Source organism: Macaca fascicularis, chromosome 8 (assembly GCF_037993035.2).
Source record: "Macaca fascicularis isolate 582-1 chromosome 8, T2T-MFA8v1.1".
NCBI lineage: Eukaryota > Metazoa > Chordata > Mammalia > Primates > Cercopithecidae > Macaca > Macaca fascicularis.
This window is the reverse complement of record NC_088382.1, coordinates 144,482,828-144,507,753: the sequence shown is the minus strand read 5'-3', so window position 1 is coordinate 144,507,753 and position 24,926 is coordinate 144,482,828. Positions and strand designations below refer to the sequence as shown.

The 24,926-nt window shown below is 43.6% G+C and overlaps 1 long non-coding RNA gene across 1 annotated transcript in view; it reads right to left on the bottom strand.

Annotated features, from left to right (window-relative positions):
* The window catches only part of LOC107130728 (uncharacterized), a 32,268-nt gene extending 8,335 nt beyond the window's left edge, over positions 1-23,933 (bottom strand). The window contains exon 1 of the long non-coding RNA XR_001493240.3: positions 22,229-23,933. This is a non-coding gene — a long non-coding RNA (uncharacterized lncRNA). The remainder of the gene's footprint in view (positions 1-22,228) is intronic.
* Between the last annotated feature and the right edge of the window lie 993 nt (positions 23,934-24,926).

Genomic DNA, 24,926 nt, shown 5'->3' with positions numbered 1-24,926 from the left:
TGTCAGCTGTGTAACTCTGGACAAGTTCGTTATTCTCCCTGTGCCTTAATGGTATAAATGAAAAAAGTATTACAATACTATCCACTCTCAGCGTTTTTGTGGAAATTACATAAGTTAATTTAATATATGTAAAGCACTGAGAACAGTGCATGGCACATTGTAAATACTACATTTGCCACATTATTCTAATTATTTTCAAATGATTAACCAATATAACAATTACAGTCACTCCAACAGAATATTCAAGGAGAAACCCAATTCCTTGATACCACAGATAACACACATATTCTTTATGCACTCAAAATACAAGATATATAGAAAAATACACAACTAAATTATGTGCCTCTAAAATATATAACCAATAAAATGTCTTATAGAGATGAACAAAAAATAAACAAGAACCTACACCATTTCCACAGTAAAATTTTTTTAGTAATGCAAGCCTCATAGAATAATCCTATTTTATTGGGATTTTGGAATTTATCATGAAGACTTACTAACAAATTCTAGTTCTTGCCCTTTCATTTCCAAGGAATACATCATTTAAAGCATAGTCTTTAAAATGCTTGTAATAGAGCACACAATCGCCTCATTTTTGTAAGTCAAGGTGGGAGTTCTGCATTTTTATCCCGGAATTAGGACAAGCAGTCAAGCTTTGGAAGGACAGGCAGTGCTCTTGGAGTCAAAGAAACTGTAGTCCTTCAGGCTCCACCACTTGCAACTTGAGGAAACTTCTAAACATGGCCAAAGCTGCCTGAGCCTCAGTTTCCCTGATAATATTAACACACCCTGCTTCATGAGATAAGAATAAAGACCAGAAGAGGCAAAAGGATGCAAATGGGGCTTTTAAAACCGTATTTGAAAGAAAGAAACAGCGTGTCTAGTTAGGGCCCTATCAAGAGACAGAAACTCTACCAGTTATTTTAACAGAGAGACCTTGATACAAAGAATCGTTAACCAAGTACTGGGTAGAAAAAAAAGTTGGGGGAGCACTAAGGAATACAAGAGCAGCAACTGTCAAAGCAGCTCCCAACCCAAGGGTTAAGAAACAGAAGAAAAGATCGGGATTATTAGAATGTAGAATCTCTGAGGAGGGAGGCCCTCTGGAGCTTGAATGCAAATGTCTAAAGAAAGTGCTCCAGTTGGTAGGTACTGGGGGTGCAAGGAGGCTGATCCCAGGAGTGTGGAACACCTGCAACCTGAAACCAAGGGGACTCCCGGAGTCTACTATTGTTGCTGGGGTCATTCTTGGACAGAGGATACAGAGATGCCCAAAGCTTTCTTCCTCTCTCATACCCCCATCCAAGAACCTAAATTCAGAGCCAGTGGACAGGATAGAAATGTGGTTTGCAGAGTCCCAGCCCCAGCATCTTAAATCAGAGTAGCAAAGGGTGGGTTTGGAGCTGAGAGTCAGTAACTCAATGTCCAACACAAAAAGATAAAGTATTAAACCTGTAGCCAGAGCCAGGTGTGGTGGTGTGCTACTTGGGAGACTGAGGCAGGAGGATCACTTAACACAATAACCTCATTTTTGCAAGTCAAGGTGGGAATCCTTCATTTTTCCCTTGTAATTAGGACAAGCAGTCAGGCTTTGGAAGGACAGGCAGTGCCCTTGGAGTCAAAGAACCTGAAGTCATTCAGGCTCCACCACTTGCAACTTGAGGAAACTTTGAAACATGGCCAAAGAGCCCAGGAGATCAGGGATACAATGCACTGTGAGTGCACCTGTGAATAGCCACTGCACTCCTGCCTGGGCAACATGGTGAGAATCTACCCCTAAAAAGATTTAAACACGCAGTCAGCAATCTCCTGGTTACAGTGGCAAGCCCCTGCTCTATGGGCCACAATTTCATCTGTAAAATTGGAACGCTGGACTTAGGCACTAGACGAGTAATCTCTAACACTGGAGCTTCTGAGAGTGTGACCCTTACAAGAACTTCAACAGGCTTCCAGGTTCCCCCTGTGGAAGGAAGCCTTTCCCAGGTTTATTTTTCTTTAAAAGAGAAAGAGAATGAGAAAAAGAAATGCACACAAATGGGTTTCCTGGAGACTGAGCTTGGATTGGAAGAGTCCACAGGTTCCTTGGATCTCAGGAACCAAAGACAGATCCCATGATTTCCAAGTGTGGGGATCACAGGAAGGGGTCTGGCCAGCCTGGGGATAATCTCCGAGTCTTGTGTGGACCTGCCAGACTTTCTCAGGGGCTGACCTCTGAAGTCCTCACCTGGACCACTGGTGCCCACCTGTTGTGCTCGTCCACGCTAGCTTCTGACTCTGCCCCCAACAAAATCCAGCCACGTGGATCTCCTGCTTCTTCCTCACACTCACGGAGCTCCCACCCACCTCAGCGCTTTTGCAAACCTTCTTCTTTCTGTCTGGAATGCCCTGTGTCAGATCTTTGCAAGCCTCTCTTGTAATTCAGGTCTCAGTTCAAATCACCCTTTCTCAGAGACACCACCACCCCTGCCTTCCACCTCTCTCCTACTCTGACATTTGACCTTGCTTCCTCTCCTTCATAGTAAATATCACCATTTTACATTTATGTAGTTGTTCACTTGTTCATCTTCTATTTTTCCAAGGTAGGATTAAGACACTGAGAGTGAGCCAGGCATGGTGGCTCATGCCTTTAATCCCAGCACTTTGGGAGACTGAGGCAGGCAGATCACCTGAGGTCAGGAGTTCAAGACCAGCCTGACCAACATGGAGAAATTCCGTCTCTATTAAAAGACAAAATTAGCCAAGTTTAGTGGTAGGCCCCTGTAATCCCAGCTACTCAGGAGGCTGAGGCAGGAGAATTGCTTGAACCTGAGAGGCAGAAGTTGTGGTGAGCCGAGATTGTTCCATTGCACTCCAGCCTGGGCAACAAGGGTGAAACTCTGTCTCAAAAAAAAATAGAAATAAAAATTTAAAAATTAAAAAAAAAAGACACTGAGAGTGGCAACCTTATCTGTCTTGTTCACAATTCACCGTGTATCTTGTTCACCACATCCAGTACTATGCCTGACCCATGATAGGAGCTCAAGAAATATTTACAGAAGGAATGGATGAATAAGTAACATACTTTCAACTGCTTGAAGGTGGGCTCTGAGACCTAACTTTCGAATTCCTGAGAGTACGTAGCAAGGCACTGAGTACACACATGGCACTTAATAAATTCCTGATTGAAGCATTCCATCCAGCAGCTGTCTCTGTGCCTCTGGAACAATGTCACTGCCTTCACAACTTCAGACCAGCCACTCGCTTTGGGAATGTGGGAGGAACAATGAGACCTAATCTCCAGGTTAGGGAAGACACCTAACCTGCAGTTCAGTGGTTCTCACACACGAGTTCACATAGAGTCACCTGAAGGGTTGGTTCAAACAGAAAATTGCTGAGTCCCACCCTTACGGTTTCTGATTCAGTAGGTCTGGGGTGGGACTCGAGAATTTGCGTTGTAAACAAGTCCCCAGGGATGCTGATGCTGCTAGTCCAGGGACCACACTTGGAGAATCACTGTTTTACAGCTCACCAGGTAATTACAGGGGCAGCCAGAGTTGAGAAACACTGCTGCAATTTGCACCTCACAAAATTGTTGTAAAGATCAAATGTAATTATTTATTAGGCAAAGTGTGTAGAGCCATGCCTGGTACCCAGTTAGTGCCAAATGGTGTTCCCTGCACCTTAACTCTTACCTGGAAAGCCAAACAGCCTCCCAGCCATCTCTTTGCCTCTACTTTCTTTTTTCTTTTCCTTTCTTTTTCTTTTCTTGAGACAGAGTCTCACTCTGTCCCCTAAGCTGGAGTGCAGTGTTGTGATCTTGGCTCACTGCAACCTCCACTTGCCAGATTCGAGCGATTCTCATGTCTCAGCCTCCCGAGTAGCTGGGATTACAGGCGTGTGCCACCATGCCCAGCTAATTTTTGTATTTTTAGTAGAGACAGGGTTTTGCCATGTTGGCCAGGCTGGTCTCAAACTCCTGGACTCAAGTGATCTGCCCACCTTGGCCTCCCAAAGTGCTGGGAATTATAGGCATGAGCCACCGTGCCTGCTGCCTCTACTTTCCTCTGTGCAATCAGTTCCCTCACAACACCTCCAGAGACATAGTCCTTAAATGCAAACCTGACATAACTGCTCTCTTTAAGACACTGCAATGCTTCCCTAATGCCTATAGATTGAATCCAAATGTAATCCATGAAAAAGAAGGCTTTTCACAATTTTCACCCACCCATTTATTCTCCTTCTCAATAACCCTTCCCCAGCCAACCCTAATTTGTTGGGAGAACCCTGTTGTGGTATTATCTATCAGGTATTCAGACTGGTATAGGGGGAAGGAATGGAAGCTGTGTGGTTAGGTGGCTGTAATTCACATTCCGGCCCTGCCCCTTCTTGCTGTGTGACCTGGAGCAGGTTAGTTCACCTCTCTGTCCTCAGTGTCTCCAGTCATGAAAGAAGGAGAAGAGCAATCCTTTGCTGGTGGGTTAAGTGAAATAATCTATGAAAAGCACTTAGCACAGGACCCAGCATGCACTAAGTATTCAGTAAAATGTTACTATCAGAGAGTGCTAGAAATGGAAAAGATAAAAATGACCCCTGATACTATCAGCAAAGTACAGGAGAAGACTAGAGGTGGAGAAGAAAGGGTGGACAGATCCATGCCTCAGAGTGGATTAGGGGCCTTCATCTTCCTTCTCTTGGCTGTTACATACACCCCATCCCAGGACAGAGTATCTTCGCATACTTTTCCTCTTAGATCTCTCTTCTACTCTAGACTATGATCTCCTTGTGGCCAGGGACTATGTCTTACTCACCCCAAGGAAGGAAATGTCAAAGAGCTCTCCCGTATGACAGAGACCACACTTGTTCTTTAGCTCCAGGGAATGAAAACAAACAAGATGGTTGCCGTGGTCAGTGGGGAAGGGGCACCTAGGAAGAGTCATCCCCAGCAAGCCTGCTCTCCTTTCTCACAACTTGAGTGGTCCTCTCCTTATTGGCCATGCCTCCACAAGCCCCCTGAAGATGAGTGCCCAGTGTGGAACCTGAGAAAGTCTTGCCTATACCCTCAGCCAGAATTTTCCCTACTCCCTTCCCCTCTCAACCTCTGCATCACATTTCTTTTTTTTAATTTGAGATAGAGTCTTGCTCTGCTGCTCAGGCTGGAGTGCAGTAGCACAATTATGGCTCACTGCAGCCTTGACCTCGAGGGCACACACAATCCTCCTTCCTCAGCCTCCCAAGTAGCTGGGACCACAGGTGCATGCCACCGAGCCTGGCTAATTTTTGTATTTTTTGTTGAGATGGGGACTCACTGTGTTGCCCAGGCTGGTTTTAGACTCGTGGGCTCAAGCAATCCTCCCACCTTGGCCTCCCAAAGTGCTGGGATGATAGGTGTGAGCACCATGCCTGGCCTGCATTTCTTATTTACACATCTCCCTTCCTAGAGTTTAGGCTCTCTCTATGAAGTGCTATTAAGATAATGTTATCCATCTCATAACTAGACATAAACAGAAATAAAACAAAAAGCAGTACAAGAAAACACAAGGAGTTTTGGTACATAATTCAATACAAAGACAAGCTTGCAAACTGCTAAAGCCATCAACAGAAGCAAGGGTTGTTGTGGAGGGAGTGAGCCCCTGCACTGGGGGTCTGCAAGTAGGAGCTGCAACCACCTATTCAGAAAGCTCTGCAGTGTTTCCTGCAGTCAAAGTCAGATGTGAAGTTGGACTAAGCACTGGATGTCTTCTCTGGGCTCTTCCCAGTAAAATATCCTGAGTACCAGGGTGAAGAGTTCCCTCTCTGAATTGCCAGTTCTTTTGTCCACACAGAAAGGGGTAGAGAAACCTGGGAAGCAGCCATCCCAAGTCAAAGGATCCCCAGCCTGGTCTGCTCCACTGTCCCTGGACACTGCATGCTGGTGGGCTCCTTGGGTCTGGTTGACTCTCACTCAGGACACACTCCTAGGCCGGCTCCATAGAAACGCCAGGTATGTAATCACTTAACTGGAAACTTGGCAGAGAATAAGAACAATTCATTGGCTCCACTGCCTACGCCTACAGGTAAGCAGGCAGGGGAGAAAAGGGTATGTGGCCAGAGCAAGGAATGCCAATTTCCACTTGGCAAAGGGGACAGATATTTCAGAGAGGAGCACGGGGCAATTCTAACCAGCTATCACAAAAGCCAGGCATTGTTCTAACCCTTTGCCTCCATGTGAACCCTCTTGTCTAGCCAGGCCAGTCTGACCTGTCCCCTGAACATGCCGTGCTGACCTCTGCCTCCGCCCATGCACACGCTGTTCCCTCACCTGCAGTGCTAACAACCCACCCACATCCTACCCATCCTCTAAGCCCCAGCAAGAGCCCAGCTCCTTTCTGAAACCACCCAGACCTATTAGACCACAGGGGTCTCCACAACTCCAAGACTACCTACTGGCTATGGTAATAAGAACAACCACAGCTGTCCCTTGTTAAGCTCTTAGTGTATGACAGACGACAACGTGGTGGACACTTTACACACATTGTGCCCATTCTCAAAACCAACATGCAAGGAAAGGAGTATCAATGTCCCACTGTAGAGACTGCACCGTTTGCTAAGCTAGTATATGGCAAAGCCAGGGCTTCCTGGCCCCAAATCCCATATTCTTTCTATGCCAAAATCAAATGTAATGTTTTTCTCTTACAGGCTCCCTTTGCCCATGGGAAAGAGCACAGGCTTCTTGAGTCCTAGGATTACGTCTTCTTGTCATCTACTGTCCCAAAAACTGCTTAAAGTCAGGTATGGGTGAAACTTCACCTATAAAATTTCCCTTGCACCTGATCTATTTCAAATGAGATTTCTTGCCACCAAAAGAGTCGTAGAAAATACAATTTGGAGGTTTACTTCTTACTGTACAGCCATAGATTCTTGAGCAAGAGTGAGCCTCAAAAGATCAACTAGAGGGGGTAATAAGGCTACACGGCCTGGGCACTCTCATATGAAGGAATGGCTGTGGCTGTGCAAATGTCCAGCCCAGGCATTCGAAGGACTTAGAGAAATAAATGAAATTTTCTCAAACTCTTTTGGGAAAGGTATAGAGATATATATTTAGAAGGCATGTTATGCAAGAACTCTCAGGGCAGCTGGACCATGAGAAAACATCATTTTAGTGCCGTTCAGACTGCAAGTCATGCAATTAGCCAGACAGTGTTGTTCCTTTCACTGCTCCGTCCCACTCTGTGCCAGCCCCACCCTGTGATTGCTCCATACCAAGCCTGTCCAGCATTTTAATTAAGAATCTTTGAATGTTTTGCCTCTGTGATGCACATAAACTGCCTAGGATTATGCCTGACATGTGTTGGGGCCCAGTTGGAGGAACATACTGGTATTCATGTAAAGAGACCTAGAGACCTTGAAGAGCATCTAGAACAAGGTCTAGAAACTCCAAGGTCTCCAGGGCCTGGTGGGGTTACATAGAAGAGTGAAAAACCACCATACAAGTTCAGTGATGACTGGCAGCTAACTGCAACCTCAGCCTCAGGGAGACCACATAGAGCCATGGGAGCCTCGTGGTGGACAGCACAAGGACTTTCCCCAGCTAAGGACACAGTGGCTCCTCTGTCTGCGTGGTGGCTACCAGATAAAGCCAGGCCTAGAGTTGTTGGCCTGACTTCAGGGAAATTTTCAGGGAAATCATAAATCCTCATTTTTTGTGTGTGAAATCTGCCAATTGTTTTATATAATTTTTTTGTTTTGTTTTGTTTTTTGGAGACAGGGTCTGGCTGTCACCCAGGCTGGAGTACAGTGGCAAGATCTCAGCTCACTGCAACATCTGCCTCCCAGGCTCTAATTATCCTTTCACCTCAGCCTCCCAAGTAGCTGGGACTACACGTGTGTACTACCACGGCCAGCTAATTTGTGTATTTTTTGTAGAGACCATTTTGCCCAGGCTAGTCTCGAACTTGTGAACTCAACTGATTTACCCACCTCAGCCTCCCAAAGTGCTGGGATTACAGGCATGAGCCACCATGCCTGGCCAAAATCCGCCAATGTTTTAATATTGGCGATTATTTAAACCGTTTTGTAAATGTTTCCTGGGTCAAACATACCTGATTGTCGGTCAGATCCTGCCTGAAGATGGCCAGTTCGTGACCCTTCCATAGACGCAGCACCTGAGTCCAGAGAGGTGAGACAATCTGCCAGGCCCACAGCGCATGATCACCAGAGACAGCACAAGGACCGGAGCTCCCGCTGCCAGGCCAAGCCACTTTCCACTCCAGCCCTTGCTCTGCAGCGTCTCAGCAGGCGCAGAGCCCCCACCAGGGTTGCTCCACTGAGATACACCTGCAGGGTCACTGGAAGTCCACACCTCTGCCAAAGTCCCTGAATGTCACCTCTCTAGCCCACAACTCTTTGCTTCCCAATTGCTTCTTGGAATCACACCTAATCTTCCGGGCTGAGCATAGCCTTCTTTGCCTTCCACCATGCTTCCTCCAAGGTCATTCTGGGAGCTTTAGAATTTGACTCATTAATTTGCCAACAGGTCAGGAGCAGCCACTCTCTGCCAGGAACTGCACTCAGCCCCGAAGACACAGAGTGAATCAGACCCAGGCTCTGCTTTGCACAGCTGTGAGAGTTAATTGTTATGTGTCAATTTGGCTAGACCATGGCACCCAGATGTTTGGTCAAATATTGGTTTAGGTGTCACTATGAGAGTATTTTTTAGATAAGATTAACATTCTAATCAATAGACTTTGACGAAAGTAGTTTATCCTTTACAATTTGGGTGCGTCTCATCCAATCAGTTGACAGGCTTAAGAGAAAAAGACTGAGGTCCCTGAGGAAGAGAAAATTCTGCCTTTACACTGTCTTTGGACTCTAGCAACAAAATCATCTCTTCCCTAAGTCTCCATCCTGCTGGTCTGTCCTGCAGATTTCAGACTTGCCAGCCCCAAGAATTGCATGAGCTAATTCCTGAATATAAATCTGCACACACACATTCTATTGGTTCTGTTCCTCTGGAGAATCCTGACAAGTAATAATATAGAAGCTCATAGTCTAGTTAGCTTCTTTTTACCACTTCTTTTCATCATGTTAAATCGTGTTGGATATGAAGGACAGGAAAATGAAGCAAAGGGTGATTCTTCCCCCCCAGACTTGTAAGTAAGATTTTGTGTATCTGTGCTATGTTGATTTTTCTTAGAAAAGTGTCAAAGCATTTTGAAACTCCACAAAATTCAAGGAATACAAAATTTCCTAGTCTTGAACAGCCCTTCTAGCTCTGGTATTCTGTAATTCTGTGGGACATAAAGTGTTTCTGTAGTTTGTTTTGCTCCTCTTGGCCAAAGACCTAGAAAGTTTCGGTGTTCATTCCAAATAAAACCATTGAGGAAAAACAGAATGAGCCCCAAATCCAGAATGTGACATTCGTGGGTCTAAATTCTATCTTGGCCATTTGCTAGCTCAATGATCCAGGGCATGTCACCTCTTTGAGCCTCAATTTTCTCATCTGTAGAATGGAAATAATACTACTCCACAGTTGCTGTGAACCTTAAATGAGATGGCAAATGTGACTTTGACCAGCACAGGGTCTGACCAACAAAGGTACCGGTAAATTTTAATTCACTCATTTATGCGTACAGATACCTGCAAGTCTTGGGGAACTACCATTCTCAGCTTGCCCGACTTCAGCACAAGCCCTTCAGGCTCAAGCTGCTGTCCTCTCAGTCATAGACACCCTTGCACCCTGATTGGATTTGATCCCAAAACCCAGAAAAAGACACCATCCCTATGCTCTTTTAAATATAAAACAAATACTTTCTTCTTGTAGAGGCAGCCTCACTTTTCTTGTCTGTCAATTGGAGATAATCACACCTCCCCTAAAGAATTGTCACAATGCCAGGATGCAAGGTTCTTACAAATGCCTGTGTCTGTCCTTCCTCAGATGCAGAAGGCAGAGAGAGTGGCAGCTTGGAGCCTGATACATAGAGAGACTGGCCTTTGGGTTGTGCCTGACAACTTTCTGGTCCCCAGGCCCTGGTTTGTCCCCGTATAAGACAAGGTTGATAAAACTAGGCACCTCAGTAGCTGAGCTCAGTGGCTCATGACTGTAACCCCAGTAATCTAGGAGGTTAAAGCAGAAGGACTGCTTGAGCCCAGGAGTTTGAGATTAGCCTGGGCAACATAGAAAGACCCTGTCTCTAAAAAGAAAATTTTAATACAAAATACATTAGCTGAATGTGGTGTTGCATATCTGAAGTCCCAGGTACTTGAGAGACTAAGGCAGGAGGATCCATTGAGCCCAGGAGTTACAGGCTCCTGTGAGCTATGGTCACACCACTGTACTCTACCCTGGGCAACAGAGTGAGACCTTATCTCTAAAAAACAAACAAACAAACAAACAAACAAACAAAAAAGTCTAGGCACCTCAGAGTTTGCAAGGATTTAATGAGACAAATCATTCAAGGCTTGGGCCCCCATCTAATGCAGTTATAAGCAGGGATTATTATTATTATTATCCTAGGTTTTGCAGGGAAAGGTGGGCACTAAACTGCTATGAATTTCTCTTTTGCCTAATCTCTTATGAATTGACATTCTATTACCTGCCACCAAGAAAGTCCTGGCAAATGCCTTTTGAAAGCATACTTCTCACTTTACATCTTATTTTTGTTTTTGGGTTTTTTGTGGGTTTTTGTTTGTTTGTTTGTTTTGGAGACCAGGTCTCACTCTGTCACCCAGGCTAGAGTGCAGTGGCATGATCACAGCTCATTGCAGCCTTGAGCGTCTGGGCTCAAGAGATCCTCCCACCCCAGCCTCCCAAGTAGCTGAAACTACAGGTGCGTGCCACCACACCCCCACCCTCAGATTTGTGTGTGTGTGTGTGTTTGTTTTAACACAGAGTATTGCTCTGTCACCCAGACCGGAGAGCAGTGGTGTGATCTCGGCTCACTGCAACCTCAGTGTCCTGGGTTCAAGCAATTCTCCTGCCTCAGCCTCCCGAGTATCTGGGATTACAGGCATGGACCACCACACCTCGCTGATTTTTGTATTTTTAGTAGAGACAGGGTTTCATCATGTTGGCCAGGCTGGTCTTGAACTCCAGACCTCAAGTGATCTGCCCATCTCAGCCTCTCAAAGTACTGGGACTACAGGCATGAGCCACCATGCCCAGAAATTTTTTTTTTTTTTTTTTTTTTTTTTTTTTTTCTGTAGAGATGGGTCTCCCTATGTTACCCAGGCTGGTGTCAAATTCCTGGGCTCAAATGATCTTGGCCTCTCAAAGTGCTGAAATTACAGGCATGAGCCCCTACGCCGGGCCTTCACTTTACATCTTGGATTATGGAGCTGGGAAGGCAATTAGATGTCATCTCCAGTTCCAGATGGAACATTTGTGATCCAAGAGGTGAAGCCACTGCCGGGTGGGGCTCGGCTAGGAGGCAGTGGAAGAGTCAGCCCCACCCCATTGTTTCTGCTTAATCTTGCTGACAGTATGAGAGTCAGAAGGTTTATACAGCAGCAAAAAAACTTGGCAAGAGCTGCTTGGTCAGGGGGTCACAGAGCAGGAGAAGGCATGGGAATTCTATCCTTAATTGTATCCTGTTTGACTTGGCCCTCCCTATAGCGGGCAAAGCCAAACTGCCAGCAGAGCTCTTGCCCCTTGGTGGACATCAGGAATTTTGACTTCTAATTCTAGCTGATTACTTTGGAGAAGTTGCCTAGCCTATTCACATCTTCCCATTAATAAGTCTGGGATAATAATAGCTTCCTCTCTTTGGGGGACATTTCAATGGCTTTTTTCTATTTAAACAAAGTTACATCATTTGTTCTCCTTAATTTGCTATGTTTGGATAGGCAAGGAATGGTTTGAAGCCAGCAGCCAGTAATCACTAATAACACTGACAATTTGTTAAAAAAAAAAAAAAAAAAAAGGAACAGCTAAATGCATTTCAAGACTAGATCTCTATCTACTTCTTACTGAAACAGCACCCTGGGAGTGGGTTTAGCCTATGTTCAGTTATGATACGGCTGTGGCAGATGTTGAACTTGAATAGAAACAGCTCCGTGGACAGAGAGTTAGAAATCCCCCAGGTGAGGCTGGGAGACCTTGGTGAGGTCATTTTATCAATCTGAGTCTCCATTTCTTCAATTATAAATCAAGAAAGTTGTACTGATAGACTTTAGGGTCTTCGTCAGTGATACTGCTCAGACTTTCCTGTAATAATCATTTAATGAAAGGAATTCTCAGTAGCCCTGGCCCCTCTGAACCCACACTCTTTCCAGTCACCCTCCAGGAAGCTTCCAGCACAAATCTCATCATGTCCCTCCTTGGTTGAACTTCTTCTGATGGCAGAGAAAGAAACATGAGAATCATTGTGTATCCATGCAAAGGTGTAATATGCAGCTATTTAAAATGACATATAAAACAGAGCTTTCAACAATCTGAAAATAAAGAGCTTATATTTGGTGACAAAGCCAGCATACAAAATCATGCACTAGTATCTCAATGGTTGACAATACTAAAGACGAAGGCTAGAAGGAGATATCACAAGATGTTAATAGTGGTTCATTGACTCAACCTACTAAGTGCAAGAGCTAGGACTTGAACCTGTGTCCCTGTTTAGAGAGAATGTGGGTGAGTTGTTCGAGAATATGCATGTGATAATAAGTGCCCAAATATCCTGAAAAGTTCAAAAGCAAAGAAGTATTAGAATTACGACATGGGCCTAGAGAACCTATTTAGAGAAGTCAGCTCTACTTTGTGTCCATGTATTTTACCATGGACTTTAATAGTTAATACCTTTTTTCTAGATCATTCATTTTATTCCTTTTCTTCAACAATATTTCTGCACATAATAAGGCGGGATGTTTTGTTCTTCCTTTAGACTCATTCTCCAGATATCTGTGGAAGTTGAGCAACACATTTTTGGTAACTTAAGCAGTGAATCTTTTTTCATTAGATCACTATTAGAGATCCTAGATTAAGAAGCTAAATTATTTGAGAGTTCAGACAAAAATCACGTCCACTTTCTTTGGGCTGGACCACTGCTTTTAAAATTATACTCTCTTTAAAATGACAAGTTATGTATTCTGGTCTTAGCATTTCAAAAAACCTGAGGTGCTCCAGGGCACCAAACCTAACAACCCCTCTTCCACTAATCACCTATGGTTTTCTGGACACAGGAATAATTGCCACACTCACTGGTTGCAGGCATGTCTCTCGGGTTCACATACTAGACAACAGGGGCTAATACAATCTAGATAAGTATAGTCCCAAGAGATAGGCAGAAAGCACTGGGTGTATTATTATTAAAGGTCAACTTTAAACAGACAAAACTACCCCGTTTCATCAGACAATGGGTTACAAGGCCTTGACGCTAGGAAAGCACTTTCAGGAACCATTCATTCAAGCTAAACAGTAGTCTATGGGGTGAATCTCTCAAAACAGAAAAAAACAGGACGGAACACAAGGCAGTATTTTCTTGGAAGCAGCATTGTGTGTGGATTGGGAGGCCTATATTTGAATCCCAGCTCTTCTACTTCCTCACTGTGGAGTTTTTGCAAATTTCCAGCTGCCTGCAAGCTTCATTACTGCCATCAAAACAAATGGGGTGAACAGATCTAGCACATAACTGGCACTCCAGAAATGAGTGGAATATAAAATTAAACATGGAAGGAAAATCAATAGCCCTTCTTACATATAAATTTTAAATAGTATATATATCTCATATATATCTCCAAAAGCTTTCAAAAATAAGATAAGAACACCACGCTTATCTATCATTGTACATTACTAAGAGTGACTTCAGACCTCATTGGTCCAGGTGTTTTCAACCTGTGGCCATGCACCTCTATGGGTTCCACAGATGTACAGCCTTCCAAGGTAAGATGTTATCTGTATCCTTGCCTTCCCAGTATTTATTGCTCTGTCTTATGGTAACAACGGCCTAATTTTCTTTTGGGAAACCACCCCATTCTGCCCTCCATCAAGATCAAGTGGAGCCTACCCACTCCAAGTAATAGTGACAAGCATGGGGCCAGCTGAGCATCCAACCCCCTACCCACAGAGGTTGTGTCAGAGCTGGGCCAGATATTTACCAGGACCATAAAAAAAGGTTGCGCTCTTTCAATTGGGGTTGCTAGGTGGGTAAAATACCAGCCTGTGCTGCTGACGGACATCTTTGCCATCACTGGGAGAGACACTTCCTAAAAGAAAGCCAAAAACTCAGAGAGCAGAGGCAAGATCTAGAGCTAAGTTCCTCCTGGCATCTTTGAGCTCCTGGTTCCAGCATGCCTAGACCACTTCTACTCCAGGATTTATGAGGACCATGAACTATTACATTGCTTTTTGGTAGGTGCCAATTTGACCTGGGTCTCTGACACTTGTGAAGAAAAGAATCCTAACCAATACAGGAAATTTCATTAATTCCTTGAAATATACGCAAATTTTGCATAAGTATGCTTATTTTCCTGGAGAGAAGGAAAACCCATTCTGAATGGACTTCTGAACTAGAAAAATTAAAACTGCCTGTTCTAATCCAACGCCCTCATTTTACAGATGAAAAGGCCCAGACCCAAAGAGAGAGTCATTGCCCCAGGTCACGTAACAAGTGGGTGATGTGGACCGGAATCCAGTTCTACTGACTCTCATCCTCACCAGTGGATCCCAACATCGGACCACACAGAGGAATCACCGGGATGCTACTGACCATCACCCACCCGCTCAGGTTCTCCCCTAGATCAGGTAAGCCAGAACATCTGCAGAGCAGATTTGAGCAGTAGTCTTCTTAAAACCTCCCTGGAGGACTCGCATGTACAGTTAGGGTGAGAACCCTTTCTTAGGATATGAAAACAAAGATGAAGAAACGCAACCCAACTGATCCAATACTCATTAATTAAAATTAAACAAGTACCTTACCAACACAAAGTATCTTATACCACTCGAACACTGAGCTAGGTGTGGGGGTGCAAAATTGCAAAGGACACAATACCTGCCCTGGAAATAACTTCCTGTCTTGTGTAAAAGAAAGAAAGAACCATCCATCAAAGAAAGTGCTGCATTTCATCAGCCGCAGAATGGAATTCTTGGCAGCCCTGCCTTCAAATCTCAGCCACCTGCCTCTCTCTTCATCTCTCGAATTAAGTAAACAGGTCCTTTAGAAGATACAGTCAAGTATTTGTGTCTGTTTGAAACAGTCCCCTTTAGGGAATGTAAGGCATTTAAGTATATTTACAAAAATTCCTTTTGAGGAATGCAGTATATAGATAAGTTCATTCCTATATTTTTCTAAGGAGATGCTACTGTCACGAGGTCTTTTTACATCATCCTCCCTGAACTGTCTCACTCTATTTCCACTCCATTTTCCACCTACTGTAGGAACTGTCATGTGTTAAGACTTCAACCTAGTAAGTATTACGAATCCCCTCCACGTCCCAAGCTCTTTGCTGAGTGCTTGGGGGATGGAAAGGATAAACAAGGATACCAAAACGAAAAAAACAAAGTTACTGTTTTCAAAGAGCTGACAGTCAAATGAGGGACAACAGGTTAGTACTGATTTCTAACAAAAGCAAGCTGTGATAAATGTTTAATTATGGTTGTAACTCCACTTATTAAGTGTCTGCCGTGTGCCAGGCACCTGACTAAGTACTGTACATACCTGATGACATTCCTTTCTTATGACCCCGCTGTTGGGTAGCTGTCATCTATCTGCATTCCACAGGTAAGAAAACAGACTTGGAGCCACCTACTCATCTACTCAGTCTCAGCTAGTTAGCAGCAGAGCCATGATTGGCTGTTGGGTCTGCTTAATTCCAAACAGGTCCTGAGCGCCCCCAGCTGAGTACAGACTACATCAGGATCCAGGAAAACCAGGTTCTTGATGGAGCCTCATTGCACATTTCTCCATAATGGAATACAGACGTGAAGATAAGAAACAAGATTCCTGCCCTTAAGGAGCTCACGTCTAGGAGGGAGACTCAAACCACAATTTTAGGGAGTGTTAATCACTTTTTAAATCAAATAATTGGTATCATAGAAGGTAACTGGTACTGGGGAAAGCATAAGAACTCATATCTGGGGAAATTTTTGAAGTCAAGATTGGCAGAAATGGATGAAAGAAATAAGGGGAGGGATCTAGAAACTGGGAGGCGGTTGTAGCTAACAATGCTGACGCCTCCCACCTGCAGCCTTCTCCAGAGGATGGCCCTTGGACAAATTGGAGTCATCTCACCTGGAGATCACTTTGGCGCAAAGACAAAAGACACCCCACCCCTCAACCTATAATACATACATGACTGAGTCCTATCAAGGTAAAGTAACTTGTCCAAGGACATGCGATCAAGAGATGGTGCACCAGAAATTCAAACTCCCAAGCCGGGCCAGCACTCCTGGGACACGTTTGTTCCTCGGCCTGCCTTGTCCCTTTAAATCTGATAAAGCCGCACTTGAGAGGGAGTGACATCGTCTAAGCCATGGTAGTATTTCTGGAGCCCATGGGAATACCTGAATCCTGCCCCACCAATTACCTTCCTGAGTAAGGAAGTCCCGAAAGATAGATCTACAAGAAACAGTGGTCATATACGACACAAACACACAAAAAACCTTTTCATTATTAGCTGAGCCAGCAACTGGCACCTGAATTCAATCTTCCCTGGTACAGAGGAATTAAAACACACAGATTAGACCAGAGGCTAAGTGTAGCCTCTCCCACCCCAGCCCCTGGCCCCAGGCAAAAAAAAAAAAAAAAATCCAATTTTGACTCTTCTCACTCTCTCCTCCATATTTAAGGAGCAAAAACGTGGGCTGGCACTATGTTAGAAGCAGCTTAATTAATACTGCTCCCCTAAGTGGAAACGATAAAATTTGTGAATGAAGCTGCCTGCCAGCCTTTTCTGTGTGGCACAGCTGTGCCGTCCAATACAGGAGCTATTAGCTACATGAAGTTATTTAGATTTAGGCTTAAATTAATTAGAATTAAATACAATTGAAAATTCAAGTCTTCAGTCACATTAGCTACATTTCAAGTACTCAAAAGCCGCACACAACTAGTGGCTTCCATAGCAGACAGTGCAGATGTAGGCAATTTCCATCACTGCAGCAAGAGGACACGAGAGAGAGAAAGAGAGTGGGGAGAAGAGTCTCAGACCCTCTGTCTCAGAGGGTCAGGCAAAGCTCAGTTTACCCAACCAGCTCTGGTTGCAAAAGGGAAGTGAGAAGAGGGACATGAGAACAAGTCTCTACCCTTCAACACACAGTGAACCCCCCAGTGGCAGTTGTGAGTGTAGCCTAATCTGTACTTCAGGCTCCAACCAATAAACGCACATTTCCCCTCAAGGAGGAACAGAGGTAGGGCAGGCAGCAAAAGATCCGGTACTGCTTTCAAGGTGTATGTGACACTCTTATTAACCAAAAAATCAAATTCGAGAAAAAAGAATGATCTGCAGCCTGGAATAAGTCCATTTGCCATCTGGAATAAATACAAAATTCCAGAGAAGACTGAATTGAAGACCCCATTGAGGTCAGGTGCCCAGCTTTGGGTCAGTCACAATGGTGGGGTTTTAAGAACCTGGCATCCAAGCATGTGGTGTGTGATTGAATCATGGCTACTACTTATGGACGTCCCTCTACAACAGGCAGACAAAAAGGCAGGGGCTGCTACGCTGAGGCTTTATCCCTCACTTCCCTTCTTATGTTTGTAAGTCAGCCCTGGCTGGTTTGTCCCTGGCCTTTGAGATTTTTGAGGACAAACATTCTGTTTCCTTCACTGTGCCCAGCGTGGTACCTGACTCATAGCCCTTCATGCTTCTCAATAAGTGTTTAACTGCATGTCAGGAGATGGCATTTACTGAGCCTCCCTGAGGCCAGGGATAATGCTATGTGCTCCTGATATGGTTTTGATGTGTCCCCACCTGAATCTCATCTTGAATTGTAGCTTACATAATTCTCATGTGTTGTGTGAGGGACCCGGTGGATGATAATAGAATCATGGGTGTGGTTTACCCCACACTGTTTTTGTGGTAGTAAATACATCTCACAAAATCCGATGTTTTTAAAAGGGGTTTCCACTTTAGCTTGGCTGTCATTCTCTCTTGTCTGCCATCCTGTAAGATGTGCCTTTCACCTTCTGCCACGATTGTGAGGCCTCCCCAGCCACGAGGCACTGAGAGTCCATTAAACCGTTTTTTTAAATATAAATTACCCAGTCTGGGGTATGTGTTTATCAGCATTGTGAAAATGGACTAACACAGCTCCATACACATTGACTAATTTAATCATTACAGCAACCTTATGGGGTGCATTTTATTCACCCTCTTTTCCAGACGAAGAAAGTCTTATCAAGGTAAAATAACTTGCTCAAGGGCACATGACCAGTAAGTGATGAACCTGGAATTCAGACTCGCATCCATATGACTTCTCATGATGCTAAATATTTAAAAATGGATGAATGAATATTACCACAATTGATTGGATTAAATACCAAAAACTACTCACAAAATAATTGTTTAAAATTTTATTCAACTGGGCACAATGACTCACACCTGCAATCCCATAATTTTGGGAGTCTGAGGTGAGACGATTGCTTGAGCCCAGGAGTTCAACACCAGCCTGGTCAACAAGTGAGACCCCATCTCTACAAAAACAATTTTTTTTTTGACTAGTCAGGCATGGTGGCACATACCTGTAGTCCCAGCTACTTGTGAGGCTGAGGTGGGAGGATCACTTGAGCCTGGGAAGTGGAGGCTGCAGTGAGCCATGACTGCACTACTACACTCCAACCTGGGTGACAGAGCAAGACCCTGTCTAAAAAAAACAATATACTATCAAAAAGTGGATAAATATGAGGCTACGTTCAGAATAACTTTTGAGTACTGCAATTGATGTCTGTTTCTGTGAAGACAGGGCCATAGTCATACAATATTTAAGGAGCAAAAGTGTGGGCTGGTACTACATTAAATACAGCTTAATTAATAATGATGTTCTAAATGGAAACAATACAAGTATGAATAAAGCTGCCTGCCGGCCTGTTCTATTTGGCACAGACAGCCTATTCTTAGGCTCTTACCAGTTTTCATTACGTAGTTGACCTCGGAATGTCAATGACTTATGGTATAATTGACATATAATTGGCATCCAGGGTTCCCTTGCAGTTTATATTTCTTTGCTGGAATCAGTAACCTGAGAATAAAAGCTATCTCTAACTTCTTCAATTTCTTTGTTTCCTAACTCAAACCTTAGCTACTACAGTACTCTTTGACATATAGCCTATATTTTAGTCTGCTCACTAGTCCTAAGACAGGCCTTGCACAGTCCTTCTTCTATACCTTTCCTTCTGCTATGAGTCCTCACCTAGGACTCATTTAGCCCTATGCTTTCTTCAAGACTCAATTAAACCCACACAAAGATAAATGTCAATAGGTTCAAATATTCCTCTGCTACCACTGCCCTAGGGAATATTTAATATTTAACATAGAAAGTGCCAAGTGCTGCAAAATGCGAGCTCTAGCTTCATTTTGGAATTTGTATCAGCTTTCACTGTGTAACAAATAAGAAAAAAATCTTGATGTCATATGACAAGACGTTTACACATCTACATGACAGCTGGAGTTCATCTGATCTAGCTGATTTAGATAAATAAGGCATGTTATTCTCATGGCAAAAAAACAAAGGCATAAGAGCAAGCCCAAAAATACTAGCATATTTGAATCTTCTGCTCATATAACCTCTGCGAACATCCTACTGGCCAAAACTAATCACCAGGCCAAGGCCAAAGTTAGGGAGTACAGAAAGTACTTTCTTGCCACAGGGTAGGGGGAAAATAATGAATATTTACTGAACAATAATCTAATCTTTACAGACACTACCATATATTTTAAATGTCCCTTCTTTTGCCACAGCAGGCTAGAGAATGCAACCTAAATGAGAGGAGAAAATCACCCAAAGCACTTAGATCTCAGAGAAATAGAGCAGAGCTGCTGCACACACAGCCTCTCACTGGGTAATGAGTAAAGTAGATGAAGCACTTGGAGAGCAAGTTGAAAGGCAGCAAAGGCTTCTCAGCAATAATGTGTTATTGTCAGGGACTTAGAGGGAATGCCAAGCTGGTGGTGCCATACACAGATGATGGGAGCATAAATTGATGAACATATTTTATAGCGGAAGTTGAAAATATGTATCACAATTTGTAAATGCGCTTGTCCTTTGATCCAGCAATCCCACTGCTAAGAATATGCTTTATGGATAAAATCAAGTAAGTATACACAGATTATACTCATTTGTTTGCTGTAGCAAAATAATTTGAAAATAAAAATAAGTAAAAGCAGAAAAGAAAAATCAAGTATCCATCTCTAAAGCTCTGGTTAAATGAATGATGGTATATCCATGCAACATATTATAAAGTCATTAAAAATAAGTCTATACATACTAATTTGTTCATTCAAAAAAATATTTACTGTCTGCTCACAATGTACCAAGTCCTGTTCTTGGCACTGACAATGTAACAGAAAATGAGATATTCAGGATCTTTCTTCTCCAGGAAAGAGAGTAGTGAGAGATGATTAACAAGTCAATACATAAATGTCATCATCTCAGGAAGTGATAGAGCAAAAATATAACAGGATGATATGCAAAAGGGAGCCTAGCAGAGAGATCACCTTGAATGGGGGTCTGTGGAAGACTTCTATGAGGAAGAGATGTTTGTACTGACTCCTGCATATCAAGAAAGGAAGGCCAATTCCTCCTCGAAGTGCATGAAGACATAGGGGAAGAACATTCTAGAAAGAGGAAACAGCAAAGTCCCTGAGGTGAAAATGAGCTTGTTTTATTCAAGGGAAGGACAAAAAGTTAGTGTGGTTGGAGCAGAGTGAGTGGGAAAAACAGTGGTACAAGATGAGGTAGGAGAAGAACTACGAGATCCATGTCTCTGTTCCACCGCCTACATTTTTGTCTTCGGTTTCTTCATCTGTAAAATGGAGTTACTAATCATTGATGGCTTTTATCTCTGGGATCTCCATTAGAAGGTCTGTGCAATAGGCAGGGCAGGCATTATCATTCCCACTTTACAGATGAGGAAACCGAGATTCCAGTTTTGTAACTTTGCCCCTAGTCACATCTTTTGTAGTCAGCAGAATCAAGACTCAAATCCAGATTCCTGATGGCTATCACAGCACTCCTTTTGCTGCAGCACAATCTCTCCCACCTTGTTTGTGTATTTCGACACACAAAAGCCTTAAATTCGGCTGTGAATCTTTACCATCTCCAATTCTTTTTTTCTTTTTTTCTTTGAGACGGTATCTCACTCTGTTGCCCAGGCCAGAGTGCAATGGCCCAATCACAGCTCCCTGCAGCCTCGACCTCCTGGGCTCAAGCGATCCTCCCACCTCAGCCCCAAGTAGCTGGGACTACAGGCACATGCCACCATGCCTGGCTAATTGTATGTGTGTGTGTGTGTGTCTGTGTTTGTAGAGATGAGGTTTCACTATGTTACCCAGGCTGGTCTCTAACTCCTGAACTCAAGTGATCCATCTGCCTCAGCCTCCCAAAGGGGTGGGGTTACAGGCATGAGCCACCATGCCTGGCCTCCAATTCTTAGTAAGAAGGATTTAACCCCAGTGTTGTGGATAAACTGAGTTTTTCCATCTGCAGCTTAGAGTCACTCATGGGTTTTATTTCCAATATAATTTGTTGCTTACATATTTCTCTCTCCCACCAAAATACGAAAAGGTGACATGCTGGAACTGTCCATGCTGTAGGATGCATATGGACAGAGAAGACACAGGGTTGAATGTGCACAGAAGAACACCAACAGTGCCTGCACTATGCATCCAAGATCAAACAGCTTCTAAATTGTGGGACTAGGATTTGAACTGCTATCCATCCAAGTCAAAAGCGTGGCTTTTTTCAATCCTTGGGATAAAGGACCATGTGAAGCACCTGATGCATGGAACTAGCTTGATTAACTTTAGCTGCAGTTGTGGTATTGCACACTGTGTTCACAGAAGGGTCTCTCCCTGGTCAGCAGTCATCCAGTATGATGGCAACGAATCCAACTAAAGGATCCACGGGATTAAAAAAGGTCAGATTGTGTGGATTTCAGATGATTCTCATGCCATCAATCCTTCCGCCATAATTTGCACAAAAGCCTGGTAGTCTCGCTCCATTTCTCAGAGCAGAATCTGCTGGGGACCGAGAGATTAATCAGACTTCATTAATTCTACAAAATAAGCCATGACATGTTTACCCGTGCACTTAGAGCCATTATCATAAATCACCAAAATTAAATCTCACCTGTCTAAGTAGAGGAGCAGCCTGCATTCAGGCCCTGTGAACAGAAGGTCACAGCATCAATAGCTTCTTGATGGCTTCATTTCTTTCTAGGGCCTTCCCGTGACCAGCAGGACCAGCTGCACTGTGCTCCAGTTTGGTCATTAGCAGAATCATGAACATTATTAGCCCAGTGGTTTTGAAAAGACTCTAGTGTGTGTGTTTATTTTTGCATACAGACTAAGCTACATTCAGAGGAGATTAGAATTTTGAGAGGCAATGATTTGTTTTTTCATGCCATAGCTTCTTAAGTTAAAGTCTGCATATGCCTTAGAGATCTCTAGAACAAACCTGAGGCCCAGAAGGGGCTAGTAATTTGTCCAAGGTCACACAAGTCATTCATGGCAGGTCTGGGACTAGAACTAGGGACTTCTGATTCTCAGTCTGGGGCTCTTTCCATTCCAATGCATCACATAGGGACTTGAGGTAGATAAGAACATATTGAGAAATATTTACTCCCTCCTGGAGGACTGTACTGCCTAGCTTTCGTCTTGGCCATGTGACTTCCTTCAGTCAAGGGAATGGAAGCAGACCGCACTACAAGCAGCAGTGAGATGTGCTTCTCTGCATTTGGCATGAGAAGGCTCTACCCTGGTAGGCCCACAAGTCTGAGAAAGATGGAGAACCATGGAGCAGACCCAGACCCAGCTGTGGCTTGGAGGAGTCCAGTCCAGCCCAGCCTAGAGCAGCTGGTCTCCAGTTGACTTATAGACATGGTAGTAAAATAAGTGTCTAGGTCTCAGAGTTTTGTGGTTGCATAGCATGAAACAGTAGTTGGTTGACTCAAGGCTCATCCTGCACACAAATGTATGATTCCTGTGATGTAGAATGACACATTAGAAGCCTGGACTTTGGCAGGGTTGAGTTTAGATCTTGTTTGGGGCATTTAGTTACTGAGAGATCTCAAGAAAGTCACTGAAGCTCTCTGAGACTCAATTTCCTGAACACAGAAATGAAAGAAATAATACTTACCTGTGGAGGGGTGATCAGAATTTGAAATTCAGAGTTTTATTGGAACTTCCTAGCCCATTGCAGGTTTTAGATTGCAAACCTCTGGCTGGAGAGTTGGGAAAGGTTTGTTGTAACATTAAAAACTAGTAATGTCAGAAACACATTCTCTTCTGCCTTGGTCATAAAACTTTGATTTTTAGCTGGGCATATGACACCCCAAATAAAAACTATACTTTCCAGATTTATTTGCAGCTAGTGTGATTTGTGAGGAAGTTTTGGCTAAGAAGAGGTAAGCAGAGTGTCACATACAACTTCTGAGATATGTCCTTACAAAGAGAGAAGACATCCTTTCCCCCTTCCTCTTTCTTACTGGTTTGAATGTGGACATGATGGCTGTAGCTCAAGCAAACACTCTGAAACATGAGTAGGAAACCAAATGCCATTTAAGGCAGGAAGGAGAGGGAAAAAACCTAGGTTTTGAAACCTTGGTACTAGGCTGGACTACCTGCCTACGGACGTCAACGTAAGAGGAAAGAAACTTATTATACTAACTTGACTGAGCCCCTATTATTTGTGGCAGCCCTATTCCGCGTCACTTGGGAGCTTATTGGAAATGCCAAGTCCCCACTCCAGACCCACCGAATCAGAATCTCAGGTGAGGAGCCCACAAATCTGCTTTAACAAGCTCTCCAGGTGATTCTTATGGCCACTGAAGTTTAAGGAGCATTGATTTAGAGTTTTCCAGCACATACACCTACCTGATAACTGATAGAGCCATCCTAAATTGCAGGTTTTGTCAAGAACTTGGTGAAGGTTTAAAAGGCAGATGAAATAAAGCCAGGAAGGATGGCAAAGCCAATAACTGACAGTGTCAAGATGGAAAATGATTCTGACAGGGTGGAACACTGGACCAAAGCCAAGCAGATGAAATTGAATGGGGATATACATATAAAGCAAATAAAGAGGTTCTTTTTTATTGAAAGAAATATAAAATGTTCCATTCTTTGACTTCTTAAATTAAAAAGGGAAAATGTAAACTTACATATTTTAAAATACAACAAATAAAGTTATCAATCAATCCCAATTATGGCTAAAGGAATGAGAGGAGAGAAGATCAGGAGAGGAAAAGTGAGAAAAACCCAAAATAATAAAGAGACACAGAGTCAATGATAGAAAGGAAGAGGACTGGGAATCCACTTTTGAATCAATCTGTGGATCCTGAGATGATCTTCACACCTAGGGGGAACCATAATTACAAGTCAGATTTTATTGAGACTTACCACGGGTCAGGCACTACATCGTGTGTGTTACGCACGTTTCTCCTGTGAGGAACACTACTATTATCATTGTTTCTCAGATGCAGAAACTGAAGCCGCCAGAGGTTGAGTATGTTCCCCAAGGCCACACAGCTGGCACAAGTGGAAGCAGGATATGAACCCAGGTGGCTAGATTTCAGGGCTGTGACCCGCAGCTGCCCTGGTATTTTCTATAGTCTGGTGCTGCTTCATGAAGCATGCTTCACGCTTAATATTGATCAGTTTCACAGAAACTGGTTTTCATAAGAATAAGGAAATCCATTGCCTCACATAACCTTAAGTCCAGAGGTAGGAGGGATCCAGGTGCAGTATAATTATCAGCTCAAAGATGTTATCATAGACACGAGTTCTTTCCATTCCTGTGCTTTGCTGTCCTCAGCACCTGGCTTCATCCT